This window comes from Pelobates fuscus, chromosome 8 (assembly GCF_036172605.1).
Source record: "Pelobates fuscus isolate aPelFus1 chromosome 8, aPelFus1.pri, whole genome shotgun sequence".
NCBI lineage: Eukaryota > Metazoa > Chordata > Amphibia > Anura > Pelobatidae > Pelobates > Pelobates fuscus.
In genome coordinates, this window is record NC_086324.1 from 7,560,186 (window position 1) to 7,580,032 (window position 19,847).

The window sequence follows — 19,847 nt, forward strand, 5'->3', positions numbered from 1 at the left end:
TAACTGAACCCCAGGATTGCTGGGATAATCCCCCACTCTGTGATATTATAATAACTGAGCCCCAGGATTGCTGGGATAATCCCCCAATCTGTGATATTATAATAACTGAGCCCGGGATTGCTGGGATAATCCCCCAATCTGTGATATTATAATAACTGAGCCCCAGGATTGCTGGGATAATCCCCCAATCTGTGATATTATAATAACTGAGCCCCGGGATTGCTGGGATAATCCCCCAATCTGTGATATTATAATAACTGAGCCCCGGGATTGCTGGGATAATCCCCCAATCTGTGATATTATAATAACTGAGCCCCAGGATTGCTGGGATAATCCCCCAATCTGTGATATTATAATAACTGAGCCCCAGGATTGCTGGGATAATCCCCCAATCTGTGATATTATAATAACTGAGCCCCAGGATTGCTGGGATAATCCCCCAATCTGTGATATTATAATAACTGAGCCCCGGGATTGCTGGGATAATCCCCCAATCTGTGATATTATAATAACTTGATGTAGAATTATTAAAAATCTTTATTGAACTTGTATTGAATTATTGTACTAACTCCATTTTAACCTTACACTGTGACAGACCCTCCATTTTGTCCTCATTACCTGACAGATCCTCCATCTTAAACTACATTACATGACAGAATTTCCCAGCAACATTCAATACAATGAACAGAGACTGTATTTTCTATAAAGACATAGCTGACTGCGGAATTATTGAATCTCCTGTAACATGCAACAAAGTATAACCAAGGCCAGAGCCAAGGCCATGAGAACACTGTACTAATGAAATGTTCTATTCATAAGAGAACCTTGCACCTGACCACAAGACCTGACATCACTGACTGTGTAAAATGACGCTCAAGCCCCCCTGTCCACCGAGTAAACCTCATGCTGGGAAAGATGGCGCTTGAGCCTTCTGTCCACACCCGTGTCCAGAACAATACCACCTCCCGGTGGGAGGACACCTAGCTAGTCACTCAAATCCCTGAGCCAATTAATAATATTGATGGGTGGACACTGATATAGTCACTTAACATTTAATCCAATTAATGATGTTTATTTGTTATTATCTGATATTCAATGATGATGTCATTTTGCCTTTAAAATGGTCTGCATACTCGTTTTCTAACCAGATGCCATTAAATTTTCTGAAGTGCTTTTAACCTGAACTCTATGTGTCAGTGTGAACTTACTTCTGCGTATACGCAATTTAATCATCTCAGATTTGGACAGGAACAGATAGACATTTAAACATATTTGTTTATTTCTAAATTAATCTACATCAATTTGGCGCCCAGAACGTGGGGCACCGGGCTATGTCTGGCCGGTGAGCCGTCCTAAGGAAGACGCTGTTGGACGGAGGAATCCTGGGGGAAGGAAAGGGAGACTGATCACCTCCAAGTACACGGTAGAGACTTCTGCAGAGCCTAGCCGGTATGTTCCAGCCCCCTTTGATTAACCCGTCCACGTGTCTGTGACTGCTTCCCGGGAGGACATCAAAGACAGGTAATATCTTGCCCGGTGTCTTGTTACTCACTTGTTTACCTGCATTTAGTCTATCTGTTGCCTGGGTGTGTTTGTATTGGCCTATTTTAGTTTAAGTGCCCGGGTTGAGTGTTTTATCTGTTTACCCCTTTTGGGATAAAGGGGGGTGGACCTGCGGGGGTTTTGCCTGGGGTCCTCTGTTTGCCTGTTTATTTGTTTCCCCTTTTGGGATAAAGGGGGGTGGACCTGCGGGGGTTTTGCCTGGGGTCCTCTGTTTGCCTGTTTGCCTGTTTACCCCTTTTGGGATAAAGGGGGATGGACCCGGGGGATTTGCCTGGAGTCCTGTTGCCTGTTTACTCCTTTTAGGAGCCACGTGGCTGTGGCTGTATGGAAAAAGGGGGGTGGACCTGTGGATGTTTTCCTGGGGGTCTTCTTTGCCTGTTTACCTCTTTTAGGAGCCTCGTGGCTGTGGCTGTATGGAAAAAGAGGTGTGTTGGAACTGTGGAAATTGTGTAGACTCATAGTTTCCTGTGATCCTTCTTGTGTCACTTTGATAGCCTAGCTAGCCTCATTGTGCACGTAACTCTGCTTGCAGAGAGGTGGTAACCCACAGCTTCGAGCGCTGAGGCTGGTGGAATTCCAATTTTTTTTATTTGTGGCGGGCGGATTCAAGCAGGCATTGCTTGTCTCCAGCACCACGTAGTAGTGAGACTTATGAGTGGGTTCATAGGGGCGCTACGGGAGTGAGGATAGAGGTGGCCACACTTTGTGGACTGCTGTAACGAGGGAGGCTAGACAGGATTCGGGTAGGAGAGGATTGCTGTTTCCTGTGGCCGCTGGTAGTGAGACTTGAGGAAGTCGTTCTCCGAGCGGGGACACTACGAGGTTGAGGGAGGTGACTTAGGTCACGCGAGTAAAGGAAAGGAATTACTGTTGATTTTATTTGAACTGTGATGCATGCATTGTATTTCAATTGTATTGTTGTCTTGTTTGTTTAATTGGGAGTCATTCAAACTCCTGTGTCTGTCTCTAAAACTTCTCCTTACTTTTTACTTTTCCTATACTTCCTGTATTATTTACACTATCCTCTACTATTTCTCTTGTGAGAGAAGTGATTGGTCACACACTTCTCACCCCGCTCCAATCCGTGGCTACCACCTCGGGTACACGGAATTAGTGACTAGTCTGCGTTTTGGGAAGATGCACTTGGAGGGACCCACCCTTCTGAGTGGCAGCCGACCATTGTAGATAATCTGTTTCATCTTCTTTCCCCTATATCTGGGACGCCTGTATAGGTAGGGATATGGAACAGGGATTAGAAAAGCCCAATAAAGGGCTGGCTAGCGCGTGTGATCTAGTTGAAGATAGAGATTGCTAAAGTGTGTAAAATTGCTGTGCCTTCATGTGGTAGATTGCAGCCAGAAAGCTGGCGTAGAGTACTGACAGAGTAGCAATGCTATTCAGCAGGAAGGTTGGGCTGAGGAAGAACTAGATCACAAAGGGTTAAGAATGTATGTATATCATAATAATTGTTTTTGTATTTTGTATTAGCCATTACCCTGGTAAAGGGTGGGGGTTTTGTATTGAGCTTCACTGAGAGTATTACTAAATGTTGTGTTTTTGTGTCTCTTTGCTTTTGCAATAACTGTAACGTGGCTATCCTTCTGTCTTGTTACTGTACAGCATTGACATGGTTAAAGAGATTCTGCTGGCAGTCTCTCTCTCCCACTTCCCCCGCCTTCCTCTCTCTCTCTTGCTTTCTGTGAGGGGGGGTTGCGTGCTTGCGGATTCAGATTTGTGTTTCGTAGAGTTACTACTGATAAGACTTAGCAATGGAATTTTTTTGCTAGAAAATATTCTAATTGTGTATTTTGCTACTTACATAGGAGTGATGTGTCGTATAGGAGGTTTCTAGGGTTTGTGTGTTGTTGCTGCTGCCATTTGTGCGACGCCAGCAGGTTCCGTGGCGTTGTATATGTATTTGGACGTGTTGGGTGATTAATAGCTGGTGAATGATGGGGGAGGTTAGTTGCATCCCGTGAGTTTATTTTTGCACCATGTTATTTCAAAGCTTTCATTTTGCCTAACAGAATGTTGCTTCTCTGATTTATTTTTATTAAGCTATAATTTAGTGTAAAGCTACTGCAAGCTGAAATGCCCTAAAAGAAAATGGCCCCTAGAACAAAAGAAGGTTGTCCCTAAAGAGACAGGTCAGTCCAGGCTCCTGCCCTCACTCTGCCCTTAGTGAGGTCATATCCGCCCATATATCGTGTCAATTCGAGATCTACTTCTACCACGCTCATCCTATCCTAAGACATGCTGTCTTCCTCAATTCCCATATATTATGAACAAAAAGTTACAATTACTAAAATAATCCTACTATTAGTTTCCCTATATCAGGAAAGTGTCTGTGACAAGTAATGGTTAATATGTAGATAGAATATATATGTCTATCGATTCACGTATAAGTAACAAGTGTGTTTTAACTTTGTGTACAAATATTGATAACATGCTGAAAGAAGGGTTATCTTAAAGAACATTTACTAAAAGAAAGTTCTAATAAACCAAGATTTCTTGAACAAATGGTGATACAATTAAGGATTGAAAAAAAAAAATGTCTTGATCTAATTGAAAAGGAACCAGTTAACATTATAAGCATAACTATTAACAAATGAATAAGGTGGGAGTGTGTTCCAATCTGTTTTTTAACGGATAATGTTTGCCTCCAAGATTAAAAGACTGACTAACATAATTTTTGTTGTAAGCCCAGATATTTTATTATTGCATATGCATAGGAATTGAGACTTTGGGCATTATAGTGTATTAATTCTAGATCTGTTACTAGCAGCAAGTGCTTAGCCTTATGCCTATCCCACGCATGCTTAAACACTTCTACTGAGTTAACCTCTACCACTACAGTTGGAAGGCTATTCCATGCATCCACTACCCTCTCAGTAATGTAATACTTCCTGATATTATTTTTAAACCTTTGTCCCTCTATTTTTGAGACTATGTCCTCTTGTTATGGTAGTTTTTCCTTCTTTTAAATATAGTCTCCACTTTTACTGTGTTGTTTCCCTTTATGTACTTAAAATACTTTTATCATATTTCCCCTGTCTCGTCTTTTCACCAAGCTATACCTGTTAAGATCCTTTAACCTTTCCTGGTGAATTTTATCCTGCAATCCATGAACCAGTTTAGTAGCCCTTCTCTGAACTCTCTCTAAGGTATCCATATCCTTCTGAAGATATGGTCTCCAGTACTGTATCCAGTACTCTAAGTGAGGTCTCACCAGTGTTCTGTACAATGGCATGAGCATTTCCCTCTTCCTACTGCTAATACCTCTCCCTATGCAACCAAGCATTCTGCTAGCATTTTCTGCTGCTCTATTACATTGTACATTGTCATTAACAGCCAGAAACTGGAGAACAAGAAATGTGAATTAATGTATAGCTGTTTAACAATGCTTAACAAAATCTCCATTATCTTTTTCATTTATTTTGCAGAAGACAATGTTATTTGTCTATTTTGTATGTTTGAAAAAAAAAAAAAAAAAAATAGTAATAATACATTATCAGTGAAAAGTAGAATAAGTTTTATCCCATTTGCAAGACATAAAATTGTGATAATGTATATTTGTGATATAAATAAAATAAAGAACGAGAGTCAGGGATAGCGTCTGTCTCCACGGGCACAAGTCTGGTGTGGGAGAAGTGGTGGGCTAGCCGCTGCGGGACACCCACGGAGTGAAACGTTCGAGGCCTGTGCAGACAAGATGAGCATGTTAGCCTTTTATTATTTTTCTCTAGGGAAAGCATAGGGCCAGTTAATAGTTGTTGTACATGGGCTATTTGCAGCCTCCATTGCATTTCTACCTAGTCTTGATTTCTGATGTATCCTCCATTGCTACATCACCTGTCTGCTCCCTTACCTGCCCACCCCCGCTTACTCCTTCCACCGATCCCTCCCCTTCATCTACAGTCTCCCACTTCCTCCTCCTACTCCTCCCTCTACTCCACCTTCTCCTCTCTCCTCCTACTTCTCCTCTACTCCTCCTCCTACTCCTCCCTCTACTCCACCTTCTCCTCTCTCCTCCTACTTCTCCTCTATTCCTCCTCCTACTCCTCCCTCTTCTCCACCTTCTCCTCTTTCCTCCTACTTCTCCTCTACTCCTCCTTCTCGTCTCTCCTCCTACTTCTCCTCTATTCCTCCTCCTACTCCTCCCTCTACTCCACCTTCTCCTCCTCTTACTCCTTCTTCCTCTTTCTACTCCTCCCTCTACTCCACTTTCTCCTTCTACTCCACCTTCTCCTCTCTCCTCCTACTTCTCCTCTATTCCTCCTTCTCCTCCTCCTACTCCTCCCTCTACTCCACCTTCTCCTCCTCCTACTCCTTCTTCCTGCTCTTACTCCTCCCTCCTCTTTCTACTCCTCCCTCTACTCCACCTTCTCCTCCTCCTACTCCACCTTCTCCTCTTCCCACTTTCCCTGTCCTTCCTACTCCACCTTCTTCCCCTCTCGCTCTATCCACTACTCATTCCTCCACCTCCCCACTACCATATCTATATCCTTTATATGCTTCCTCCCTTCTTATTCCTTACCAATTTCCTCCGCTCATAGACAACTCTGCCTCTACCTGACAACATTATATTTTGAAGAAAAGTTGCTCTGGCCACTCTTCCGCCACTTCCCAGGGGGGAATACCACACTGAAAGAACTGTTTTGGACACTCTCAAGGAAATAGTGCGGTCCTGACCCAGATTCCCATGGAAGTAAGACACCTGTAAGGGAGGTGGCTGTCCCTCATGTTTTCTTCACTAAGTCCCCAGAAATCTCATGAAAGGAACCTGACTCATTAGAACAAAACATGAACAATCAATTTACAACTCTCTACAGAGGGGGGTCAGCAAGAGAACTGTAAATAGAAAGACAAATACCCCCCAATCTCACACAGAAATAGGTGAGGAAACCTCTTCTACTGCTCCTCATGGTTGCTTTAAACAGATGAAAGAAGAAACAAGACACCTTTCAACAGAGCATGCAGTAGCTTTACCAGATCCTGACTCCACTCTGTTTGCGGATAAAGAGGAAAGGTACCATACTGGATTTGCTGTTGCTACAGAAGATCAGGTACGTCAAGCATCTTCACTTTCCTCACCCACATCTGCTCAAGACGCTGAATTGACAGCCTCCTCAGTGGCATACAAAATGCCTGAAGGAAGACATGCCAATATCTACACTGACTCAAGATATGCCCTGGGTGCAGCACATTATTTTGGATCAATCTGGAAGATAAGAAGCACCACTCAGCTGACCAAGCTGCCAACCAAGCCACAAGTGCACCAAGGGAAGTGGACAGAATGGTGTCCGCTAAAGAAACTTCTATACTCACCATGTAGGCCCTACCCGCAGATCTCAGGCTTCTGAAAGAATGACCCTGAAGAAATACAAAGCTGGAAAAACAGAAAGGGGCAACCCTTGAAGACGGGCTGTACTCCAACACTCTCAAGTTCTGTTTACCCAAAAACATGTACTGGGCAGTGGGCCCATGGAACTTTATACCTATCCAAGACCCTCATGAACTCTTTGATCTCTAAATACTCTAAAGCACCTAGAATTACTCCTCTAATCATCAGTTACTGCCGATCCTGTGTTATTTGTGCCAAGGACAGCTCAGGCAGAAGAGGAGGAGAATCTTAAGCACCCAGCTAACTCTCACCATCCCTTTCAAGAATCCAGGTGACAAAGAGCTGCTGGGTCAAATATGCACTAGTTATAATAGACATTTTGTCAGGATGGCCAGAAGCCTAGCCGGTCATCAATGTGACAACCAAGACCATACACCCAATAGTGCATTGTGAAAGTTGCAGAGATCACTCAGTGGATTCATTGTTCCAGATTCAAGACTCTCTCTCTCTGCAACATGGGAAGTAACATTTGTTGATTTTGACACACTTTTGACTCTAAAGAAAAAATGACTTGTTGTGCCTATACTCCAGATAACACAGGTCCATATGGTAATGTAAGCTTGTCTATTTTATGATGTTCCTCTGTAGAACTAAGAAGACTTTAAGAACCGTTACTTCATAGGGTTTTGTGCCTTTGGGCTAACCTGTCTTCTGAAACTAACCAATAAAGTTTATCTTTTAGAATTTAACATTTCATAGGGGGGACTGATGTAGAATTATTAAAAATCTTTATTGAACTTGTATTGAATTATTGTACTAACTCCATTTTAACCTTACACTGTGACAGACCCTCCATTTTGTCCTCATTACCTGACAGATCCTCCATCTTAAACTACATTACATGACAGAATTTCCCAGCAACATGCAATACAATGAACAGAGACTGTATTTTCTATAAAGACATAGCTGACTGCGGAATTATTGAATCTCCTGTAACATGCAACAAAGTATAACCAAGGCCAGAGCCAAGGCCATGAGAACACTGTACTAATGAAATGTTCTATTCATAAGAGAACCTTGCACCTGACCACAAGACCTGACATCACTGACTGTGTAAAATGACGCTCAAGCCCCCCTTTCCACCGAGTAAACCTCATGCTGGGAAAGATGGCGCTTGAGCCTTCTGTCCACACCCGTGTCCAGAACAATACCACCTCCCGGTGGGAGGACACCTAGCTAGTCACTCAAATCCCTGAGCCAATTAATAATATTGATGGGTGGACACTGATATAGTCACTTAACATTTAATCCAATTAATGATGTTTATTTGTTATTATCTGATATTCAATGATGATGTCATTTTGCCTTTAAAAGGGTCTGCATACTCGTTTTCTAACCAGATGCCATTAAATTTTCTGAAGTGCTTTTAACCTGAACTCCATGTGTCAGTGTGAACTTACTTCTGCGTATACGCAATTTAATCATCTCAGATTTGGACAGGAACAGATAGACATTTAAACATATTTGTTTATTTCTAAATTAATCTACATCAAACTGAGCCCCAGGATTGCTGGGATAATCCCCCAATCTGTGATATTATAATAACTGAGCCCCAGGATTGCTGGGATAATCCCCCAATCTGTGATATTATAATAACTGAGCCCCGGGATTGCTGGGATAATCCCTCAATCTGTGATATTATAATAACTGAGCCCCAGGATTGCTGGGATAATCCCCCACTCTGTGATATTATAATAACTGAGCCCCGGGATTGCTGGGATACTCCCCCAATCTGTGATATTATAATAACTGAGCCCCAGGAATGCTGGGATAATCCCCCAATCTGTGATATTATAATAACTGAGCCCCAGGATTGCTGGGATAATCCCCCAATCTGTGATATTATAATAACTGAGCCCCAGGATTGCTGGGATAATCCCCCAATCTGTGATATTATAATAACTGAGCCCCAGGATTGCTGGGATAATCCCCCAATCTGTGATATTATAATGACTGAGCCCCGGGATTGCTGGGATAATCCTTCAATCTGTGATATTATAATAACTGAGCCCCAGGATTGCTGGGATAACCCGCCAATCTGTGATATTATAATAACTGAGCCCCAGGATTGCTGGGATAATCCCTCAATCTGTGATATTATAATAACTGAGCCCCGGGATTGCTGGGATAATCCCCCAATCTGTGATATTATAATAACTGAGCCCCGGGATTGCTGGGATAATCCCCCAATCTGTGATATTATAATAACTGAGTCCCATGCTGGGATAATCCCCCAATCTGTGATATTATAATAACTGAGCCCCAGGATTGCTGGGATAATCCCCCAATCTTTGATATTATAATAACTGAGCCCCGGGATTGCTGGGATAATCCCCCAATCTGTGATATTATAATAACTGAGCCCCAGGATTGCTGGGATAACCCGCCAATCTGTGATATTATAATAACTGAGCCCTGGGATTGCTGGGATAATCCCCCAATCTGTGATATTATAATAACTGAACCCCATGCTGGGATAATCCGCCAATCTGTGATATTATAATAACTGAGCCCGGGATTGCTGGGATAATCCCCCAATCTGTGATATTATAATAACTGAGCCCCAGGATTGCTGGGATAATCCCCCAATCTGTGATATTATAATAACTGAGCCCCAGGAATGCTGGGATAATCCCCCAATCTGTGATATTATAATAACTGAGCCCCGGGATTGCTGGGATACTCCCCCAATCTGTGATATTATAATAACTGAGCCCCAGGAATGCTGGGATAATCCCCCAATCTGTGATATTATAATAACTGAGCCCCAGGATTGCTGGGATAATCCCCCAATCTGTGATATTATAATAACTGAGCCCCAGGATTGCTGGGATAATCCCCCAATCTGTGATATTATAATAACTGAGCACCAGGATTGCTGGGATAATACCCCAATCTGTGATATTATAATGACTGAGCCCCGGGATTGCTGGGATAATCCTTCAATCTGTGATATTATAATAACTGAGCCCCAGGATTGCTGGGATAACCCGCCAATCTGTGATATTATAATAACTGAGCCCCAGGATTGCTGGGATAATCCCTCAATCTGTGATATTATAATAACTGAGCCCCGGGATTGCTGGGATAATCCCCCAATCTGTGATATTATAATAACTGAGCCCCGGGATTGCTGGGATAATCCCCCAATCTGTGATAATATAATAACTGAGCCCCATGCTGGGATAATCCCCCAATCTGTGATATTATAATAACTGAGCCCCAGGATTGCTGGGATAATCCCCCAATCTGTGATATTATAATAACTGAGCCCCGGGATTGCTGGGATAATCCCCCAATCTGTGATATTATAATAACTGAGCCCCAGGATTGCTGGGATAACCCGCCAATCTGTGATATTATAATAACTGAGCCCCGGGATTGCTGGGATAATCCCCCAATCTGTGATATTATAATAACTGAGCCCCAGGAATGCTGGGATAATCCCCCAATCTGTGATATTATAATAACTGAGCCCCAGGATTGCTGGGATAATCCCCCGATCTGTGATATTATAATAACTGAGCCCCAGGATTGCTGGGATAATCCCCCAATCTGTGATATTATAATAACTGAGCCCCAGGATTGCTGGGATAATCCCCCAATCTGTGATATTATAATAACTGAGCCCCAGGATTGCTGGGTTAACCCGCCAATCTGTGATATTATAATAACTGAACCCCATGCTGGGATAATCCCCCAATCTGTGATATTATAATAACTGAGCCCCGGGATTGCTGGGATAATCCCTCAATCTGTGATATTATAATAACTGAGCCCCAGGATTGCTGGGATAATCCCCCACTCTGTGATATTATAATAACTGAACCCCAGGATTGCTGGGATAATCCCCCAATCTGTGATATTATAATAACCGAGCCCCAGGAATGCTGGGATAATCCCCCAATCTGTGATATTATAATAACCGAGCCCCAGGAATGCTGGGATAATCCCCCAATCTGTAGATTACAATCAGTTATTATAATATCACAGATTGGGGAGTTTATTTATACATTTCTCACACTGGGAGATATTCATATTGTATATCATATTCCATCCCCTGATTATCTGAATGTATAACCAAAATGAGAAATAAAAGTGATTCCTTGCAGTATTGGCCCCTGGAGGCCCAGTACCCACCGCCTCTAGATTCAAACTGGTTCAAGCAGGATCCTCATTAACCTTTTATTTCTGTTACAATTTGCAATATTGAGAATCCCAAATAATATCCCAGTTTATATAAACAATGATCTCTTAATAATCAATGCAGCCAGTCTGCGCGGATACTGTAGTGGGTGATAAAGGGTGATGCAGTCAGTATAGTGGGACTCCCAATATCTGTACTGAGGACGTCTAGGAGTCTCTGCGTGGAGCCCCATCTAATATCTATACAGGGCATGGCTTGGTATCTGCTAATTAAAGTATAATATCTGTACAAGGCATGGCTGGGAATCTGCTGATCAACATGTAATATCTGTACAGGGCATGGCTGGGAATCTGCTAATTAAAGTATAATATCTGTAGAAGGCATGGCTGGCGGGAATCTGCTGATCAACATATAATATCTGTACAGGGCATGGCTGGCGGGAATCTGCTGATCAACATATAATATCTGTACAGGGCATGGCTAGGAATCTGCTGATCAACGTGTAATATCTGTACAGGGCATGGCTAGGAATCTGCTGATAAATGTATAATATCTGTACAGGGCATGGCTAGGAATCTGCTGATCAACGTATAATATCTGTACAGGGCATGGCTAGGAATCTGCTGATCAACGTGTAATATCTGTACAGGGCATGGCTGGGGGGAATCTGCTGATCAACGTGTAATATCTGTACAGGGCATGGCTGGGAATCTGCTGATTAACGTACAGGGCATGGCTAGGAATCTGCTGATCAACGAGTAATATCTGTACAGGGCATGGCTAGGAATCTGCTGATCAACGTGTAATATCTGTACAGGGCATGGCTGAGAATCTGCTGATTAACGTATAATATCTGTACACGGCATGGCTAGGAATCTGCTGATCAACGTGTAATATCTGTACAGGGCATGGCTGAGAATCTGCTGATTAACGTGTAATATCTGTACAGGGCATGGCTAGCGGGAATCTGCTGATCAACGTGTAATATCTGTACAGGGCATGGCTGGGAATCTGCTGATCAACGTGTAATATCTGTACAGGGCATGGCTGGCGGGAATCTGCTGATTAACGTATAATATCTGTACAGGGCATGGCTGGGAATCTGCTGATCAACGTGTAATATCTGTACAGGGCATGGCTGAGAATCTGCTGATTAACGTGTAATATCTGTACCGGGCATGGCTGGGAATCTGCTGATCAACGTGTAATATCTGTACAGGGCATGGCTGAGAATCTGCTGATTAACGTGTAATATCTGTACAGGGCATGGCTGGGAATCTGCTGATCAACGTGTAATATCTGTACAGGGCATGGCTGAGAATCTGCTGATTAACGTGTAATATCTGTACAGGGCATGGCTGAGAATCTGCTGATTAACGTATAATATCTGTACAGGGCATGACTGGCGGGAATCTGCTGATTAACGTATAATATCTGAACAGGGCATGGTTGGGAATCTGCTGATCAACGTGTAATATCTGTACAGGGCATGGCTGGCGGGAATCTGCTGATCAACGTGTAATATCTGTACCGGGCATGGCTGGCGGGAATCTGCTGATCAACGTGTAATATCTGTACAGGGCATGGCTGAGAATCTGCTGATTAACGTATAATATCTGTACAGGGCATGGCTGGGAATCTGCTGATCAACGTGTAATATCTGTACAGGGCATGGCTGAGAATCTGCTGATTAACGAGTAATATCTGTACAGGGCATGGCTGAGAATCTGCTGATTAACGTGTAATATCTGTACAGGGCATGGCTGAGAATCTGCTGATTAACGTATAATATCTGTACAGGGCATGGCTGGGAATCTGCTGATCAACGTGTAATATCTGTACAGGGCATGGCTGAGAATCTGCTGATTAACGAGTAATATCTGTACAGGGCATGGCTGGGAATCTGCTGATCAACGTGTAATATCTGTACAGGGCATGGCTGGGAATCTGCTGATCAACGTGTAATATCTGTACAGGGCATGGCTGGGAATCTGCTGATCAACGTGTAATATCTGTACAGGGCATGGCTGAGAATCTGCTGATTAACGAGTAATATCTGTACAGGGCATGGCTGGGAATCTGCTGATCAACGTGTAATATCTGTACAGGGCATGGCTGGGAATCTGCTGATCAACGTGTAATATCTGTACCGGGCATGGCTGGGAATCTACACCAGGCATTGTGTAAGCTGACAGGTTTGCAATATTAGCTGGAATGATCAATTAATACAGTGAACATACAGAAGTTAAATGTTATGTGTGTTCATTAAAACTTACTGCAATTTGTATAATTGACACTAGATGTCACTGTGGGATCATTATATCACTATAATTTCCCCCTTTTTGCACCATATCATTCATAGCTATCAAATCATGTTGTATCCAGATTAATAGAATTATAAAGATACTGATGTAGAGGATTTATTAACATCCCACGTGATCCATTTTCAGCCCTGCTCCATTGAATCCACCAGGTTGCCTCAGTTTAGTCTCTCTGAATCTTTACACTGATACACAATGGCTATTGAACAACTATTGGAAGCGCTTCAGTCTGGGTTTTTTGCCTTCTTTTGGATCAACAGCAAAAACATATGTGAGGAAGGCTGAACTTGATGGACGCACGTCTCTTTTTAGCCTATGTTACTATGTAATACAGTTAGATACACAACATACCTCTGTGCATGATGGTCTCTCTGGCTGAGCATGCTGGGAATTGTATTCCAAACGTATCCACAGAGGAAGCTGGGCTACCAGCAGGCCACAGTTGGCCAATTCCCAGGTAGATATTTCTTGTTTTTGATTTATTCACTAATCCGTGAATTGTCATGAATTAACGCCATTGCACAATGTAGGCCAATATCCCAGTGGTAGTACCGTCACAGTCTGCCTTTATCCATGCTTTCTAATAATGTTTAAATGTTGCCAATCAGTGGCAATTTACCAAAAGCATTTTTTAGTGAAAAAATCCTCTTTTGAGGGCACTGGCAGAATGTGTCACTTTCCAGGTTTGAGCTCCACAGCAATAATACTCCCAGTAATGTGTCTGAGTGTATAACAGAGCTCCACAGCAATAATACTCCCAGTAATGTGTCTGGGTGTATAACAGAGCTCCACAGCAATAATACTCCCAGTAATGTGTCTGAGGGTATAACAGAGCTTCACAGCAATAATACTCCCAGTAATGTGACTGAGTGTATAACAGAGCTCCACAGCAATAATACTCCCAGTAATGTGCCTGAGTGTATAACAGAGCTCCACAGCAATAATACTCCCAGTAATGTGTCTGGGTGTATAACAGAGCTCCACCGCAATAATACTCCCAGTAATGTGTCTGAGTGTATAACAGAGCTCCACAGCAATAATACTCCCAGTAATGTGTCTGAGTGTATAACAGGGCTCCACAGCAATAATACTCCCAGCAATGTGTCTGAGTGTATAACAGAGCTCCACAGCAATAATACTCCCAGTAATGTGTCTGAGTGTATAACAGAGCTCACAGCAATAATACTCCCAGTAATGTGTCTGAGTGTATAACAGAGCTCCACAGCAATAATACTCCCAGTAATGTGTCTGAGTGTATAACAGGGCTCCACAGCAATAATACTCCCAGCAATGTGTCTGAGTGTATAACAGAGCTCCACAGCAATAATACTCCCAGTAATGTGTCTGAGTGTATAACAGAGCTCCACAGCCATAATACTCCCAGTAATGTGTCTGAGTGTATAACGGAGCTCCACAGCAATAATACTCCCAGTAATGTGTCTGAGTGTATAACAGAACTCCACAGCAATAATACTCCCAGTAATGTGTCTGAGTGTATAACAGAGCTCCACAGCAATAATACTCCCAGTAATGTGTCTGAGTGTATAACAGAGCCCCACAGCAATAATACTCCCAGTAATGTGTCTGAGTGTATAACAAAGCTCCACAGCAATAATACTCCCAGTAATGTGTCTGAGTGTATAACAGAGCCCCACAGCAATAATACTCCCAGTAATGTGTCTGAGTGTATAACAAAGCTCCACAGCAATAATACTCCCAGTAATGTGTCTGAGTGTATAACAGAACTCCACAGCAATAATACTCCCAGTAATGTGTCTGAGTGTATAACAGAGCTCCAAGGCAATAATACTCCCAGTAATGTGTCTGAGTGTATAACTGAGCTCCACAGCAATAATACTCCCAGTAATTTGTCTGAGTGTATAACAGAGCTCCACAGCAATAATACTCCCAGTAATGGGTCTGAGTGTATAACAGAGCACCACAGCAATAATACTCCCAGTAATGTGTCTGAGTGTATAACAGGGCTCCACAGCAATAATACTCCCAGAAATGTGTCTGAGTGTATAATAGAGCTCCACAGCAATAATACTCCCAGTAATGTGTCTGCGTGTATAACAGAGCCCCACAGCAATAATACTCCCAGTAATGTGTCTGAATGTATAACAGAGCTCCACAGCAATAATACTTCCAGTAATGTGCCTGAGTGTATAACAGAGCTCCACAGCAATAATACTCCCAGTAATGTGTCTGAGTGTATAACAGAGCTCCACAGTAATGATACTCCCAGTAATGTGTCTGAGTGTATAACAGAGCTCCACAGTAATGATACTCCCAGTAATGTGTCTGAGTGTATAACTGAGCTCCACAGCAATAATACTCCCAGTAATGTGTCTGAGTGTATAACTGAGCTCCACAGCAATAATACTCCCAGTAATTTGTCTGAGTGTATAACAGAGCTCCACAGCAATAATACCCCCAGTAATGGGTCTGAGTGTATAACAGAGCACCACAGCAATAATACTCCCAGTAATGTGTCTGAGTGTATAACAGAGCACCACAGCAATAATACTCCCAGTAATGTGTCTGAGTGTATAACAGGGCTCCACAGCAATAATACTCCCAGTAATGTGTCTGAGTGTATAATAGAGCTCCACAGCAATAATACTCCCAGTAATGTGTCTGCGTGTATAACAGAGCCCCACAGCAATAATACTCCCAGTAATGTGTCTGAATGTATAACAGAGCTCCACAGCAATAATACTTCCAGTAATGTGCCTGAGTGTATAACAGAGCTCCACAGCAATAATACTCCCAGTAATGTGTCTGAGTGTATAACAGAGCTCCACAGTAATGATACTCCCAGTAATGTGTCTGAGTGTATAACAGAGCTCCACAGCAATAATACTCCCAGTAATGTGTCTGAGCATATAACTGAGCTCCACAGTAATGATACTCCCAGTAATGTGTCTGAGTGTATAACAGAGCTCCACAGCAATAATACTCCCAGTAATGTGTCTGAGTGTATAACAGAGCTCCACAGTAATAATACTCCCAGTAATGTGCCTGTGTGTATAACAGAGCTCCACAGTAATGATACTCCCAGTAATGTGTCTGAGTGTATAACAGAGCTCCACAGCAATAATACTCCCAGTAATGTGTCTGAGTGTATAACAGAGCTCCACAGCAATAATACTCCCAGTAATGTGTCTGAGCATATAACTGAGCTCCACAGTAATAATACTCCCAGTAATGTGTCTGAGTGTATAACGGAGCTCCACAGCAATAATACTCCCAGTAATGTGTCTGAGTGTATAACTGAGCTCCACAGCAATAATACTTCCAGTAATGTGTCTGAGCATATAACTGAGCTCCACAGCAATAATACTCCCAGTAATGTGTCTGAGTGTATAACGGAGCTCCACAGCTATAATACTCCCAGTAATGTGTCTGAGTGTATAACAGAGCTCCACAGCAATAATACTCCCAGTAATGTGCCTGAGTGTATAAGAGAGCTCCACAGCAATAATACTCCCAGTAATGTGTCTGAGTGTATAACAGAGCTCCACAGCAATAATACTCCCAGTAATGTGTCTGAGTGTATAACGGAGCTCCACAGCAATAATACTCCCAGTAATGTGTCTGAGTGTATAACTGAGCTCCACAGCAATAATACTTCCAGTAATGTGTCTGAGCATATAACTGAGCTCCACAGTAATAATACTCCCAGTAATGTGTCTGAGTGTATAACAGAGCTCCACAGCAATAATACTCCCAGTAATGTGTCTGAGTGTATAACAGGGCTCCACAGCAATAATACCCAGCAATGTGTCTGAGTGTATAACAGAGCTCCACAGCAATAATACTCCCAGTAATGTGTCTGAGTGTATAACAGAGCTCACAGCAATAATACTCCCAGTAATGTGTCTGACTGTATAACAGAGCTCCACAGCAATAATACTCCCAGTAATATGTCTGAGTGTATAACAGGGCTCCACAGCAATAATACTCCCAGCAATGTGTCTGAGTGTATAACAGAGCTCCACAGCAATAATACTCCCAGTAATGTGTCTGAGTGTATAACAGAGCTCCACAGCCATAATACTCCCAGTAATGTGTCTGAGTGTATAACGGAGCTCCACAGCAATAATACTCCCAGTAATGTGTCTGAGTGTATAACAGAACTCCACAGCAATAATACTCCCAGTAATGTGTCTGAGTGTATAACAGAGCTCCACAGCAATAATACTCCCAGTAATGTGTCTGAGTGTATAACAGAGCCCCACAGCAATAATACTCCCAGTAATGTGTCTGAGTGTATAACAAAGCTCCACAGCAATAATACTCCCAGTAATGTGTCTGAGTGTATAACAGAGCCCCACAGCAATAATACTCCCAGTAATGTGTCTGAGTGTATAACAAAGCTCCACAGCAATAATACTCCCAGTAATGTGTCTGAGTGTATAACAGAACTCCACAGCAATAATACTCCCAGTAATGTGTCTGAGTGTATAACAGAGCTCCAAGGCAATAATACTCCCAGTAATGTGTCTGAGTGTATAACTGAGCTCCACAGCAATAATACTCCCAGTAATTTGTCTGAGTGTATAACAGAGCTCCACAGCAATAATACTCCCAGTAATGGGTCTGAGTGTATAACAGAGCACCACAGCAATAATACTCCCAGTAATGTGTCTGAGTGTATAACAGGGCTCCACAGCAATAATACTCCCAGAAATGTGTCTGAGTGTATAATAGAGCTCCACAGCAATAATACTCCCAGTAATGTGTCTGCGTGTATAACAGAGCCCCACAGCAATAATACTCCCAGTAATGTGTCTGAATGTATAACAGAGCTCCACAGCAATAATACTTCCAGTAATGTGCCTGAGTGTATAACAGAGCTCCACAGCAATAATACTCCCAGTAATGTGTCTGAGTGTATAACAGAGCTCCACAGTAATGATACTCCCAGTAATGTGTCTGAGTGTATAACAGAGCTCCACAGTAATGATACTCCCAGTAATGTGTCTGAGTGTATAACTGAGCTCCACAGCAATAATACTCCCAGTAATGTGTCTGAGTGTATAACTGAGCTCCACAGCAATAATACTCCCAGTAATTTGTCTGAGTGTATAACAGAGCTCCACAGCAATAATACCCCCAGTAATGGGTCTGAGTGTATAACAGAGCACCACAGCAATAATACTCCCAGTAATGTGTCTGAGTGTATAACAGAGCACCACAGCAATAATACTCCCAGTAATGTGTCTGAGTGTATAACAGGGCTCCACAGCAATAATACTCCCAGTAATGTGTCTGAGTGTATAATAGAGCTCCACAGCAATAATACTCCCAGTAATGTGTCTGCGTGTATAACAGAGCCCCACAGCAATAATACTCCCAGTAATGTGTCTGAATGTATAACAGAGCTCCACAGCAATAATACTTCCAGTAATGTGCCTGAGTGTATAACAGAGCTCCACAGCAATAATACTCCCAGTAATGTGTCTGAGTGTATAACAGAGCTCCACAGTAATGATACTCCCAGTAATGTGTCTGAGTGTATAACAGAGCTCCACAGCAATAATACTCCCAGTAATGTGTCTGAGCATATAACTGAGCTCCACAGTAATGATACTCCCAGTAATGTGTCTGAGTGTATAACAGAGCTCCACAGCAATAATACTCCCAGTAATGTGTCTGAGTGTATAACAGAGCTCCACAGTAATAATACTCCCAGTAATGTGCCTGTGTGTATAACAGAGCTCCACAGTAATGATACTCCCAGTAATGTGTCTGAGTGTATAACAGAGCTCCACAGCAATAATACTCCCAGTAATGTGTCTGAGTGTATAACAGAGCTCCACAGCAATAATACTCCCAGTAATGTGTCTGAGCATATAACTGAGCTCCACAGTAATAATACTCCCAGTAATGTGTCTGAGTGTATAACGGAACTCCACAGCAATAATACTCCCAGTAATGTGTCTGAGTGTATAACTGAGCTCCACAGCAATAATACTTCCAGTAATGTGTCTGAGCATATAACTGAGCTCCACAGCAATAATACTCCCAGTAATGTGTCTGAGTGTATAACGGAGCTCCACAGCTATAATACTCCCAGTAATGTGTCTGAGTGTATAACAGAGCTCCACAGCAATAATACTCCCAGTAATGTGCCTGAGTGTATAAGAGAGCTCCACAGCAATAATACTCCCAGTAATGTGTCTGAGTGTATAACAGAGCTCCACAGCAATAATACTCCCAGTAATGTGTCTGAGTGTATAACGGAGCTCCACAGCAATAATACTCCCAGTAATGTGTCTGAGTGTATAACTGAGCTCCACAGCAATAATACTTCCAGTAATGTGTCTGAGCATATAACTGAGCTCCACAGTAATAATACTCCCAGTAATGTGTCTGAGTGTATAACTGAGCTCCACAGTAATAA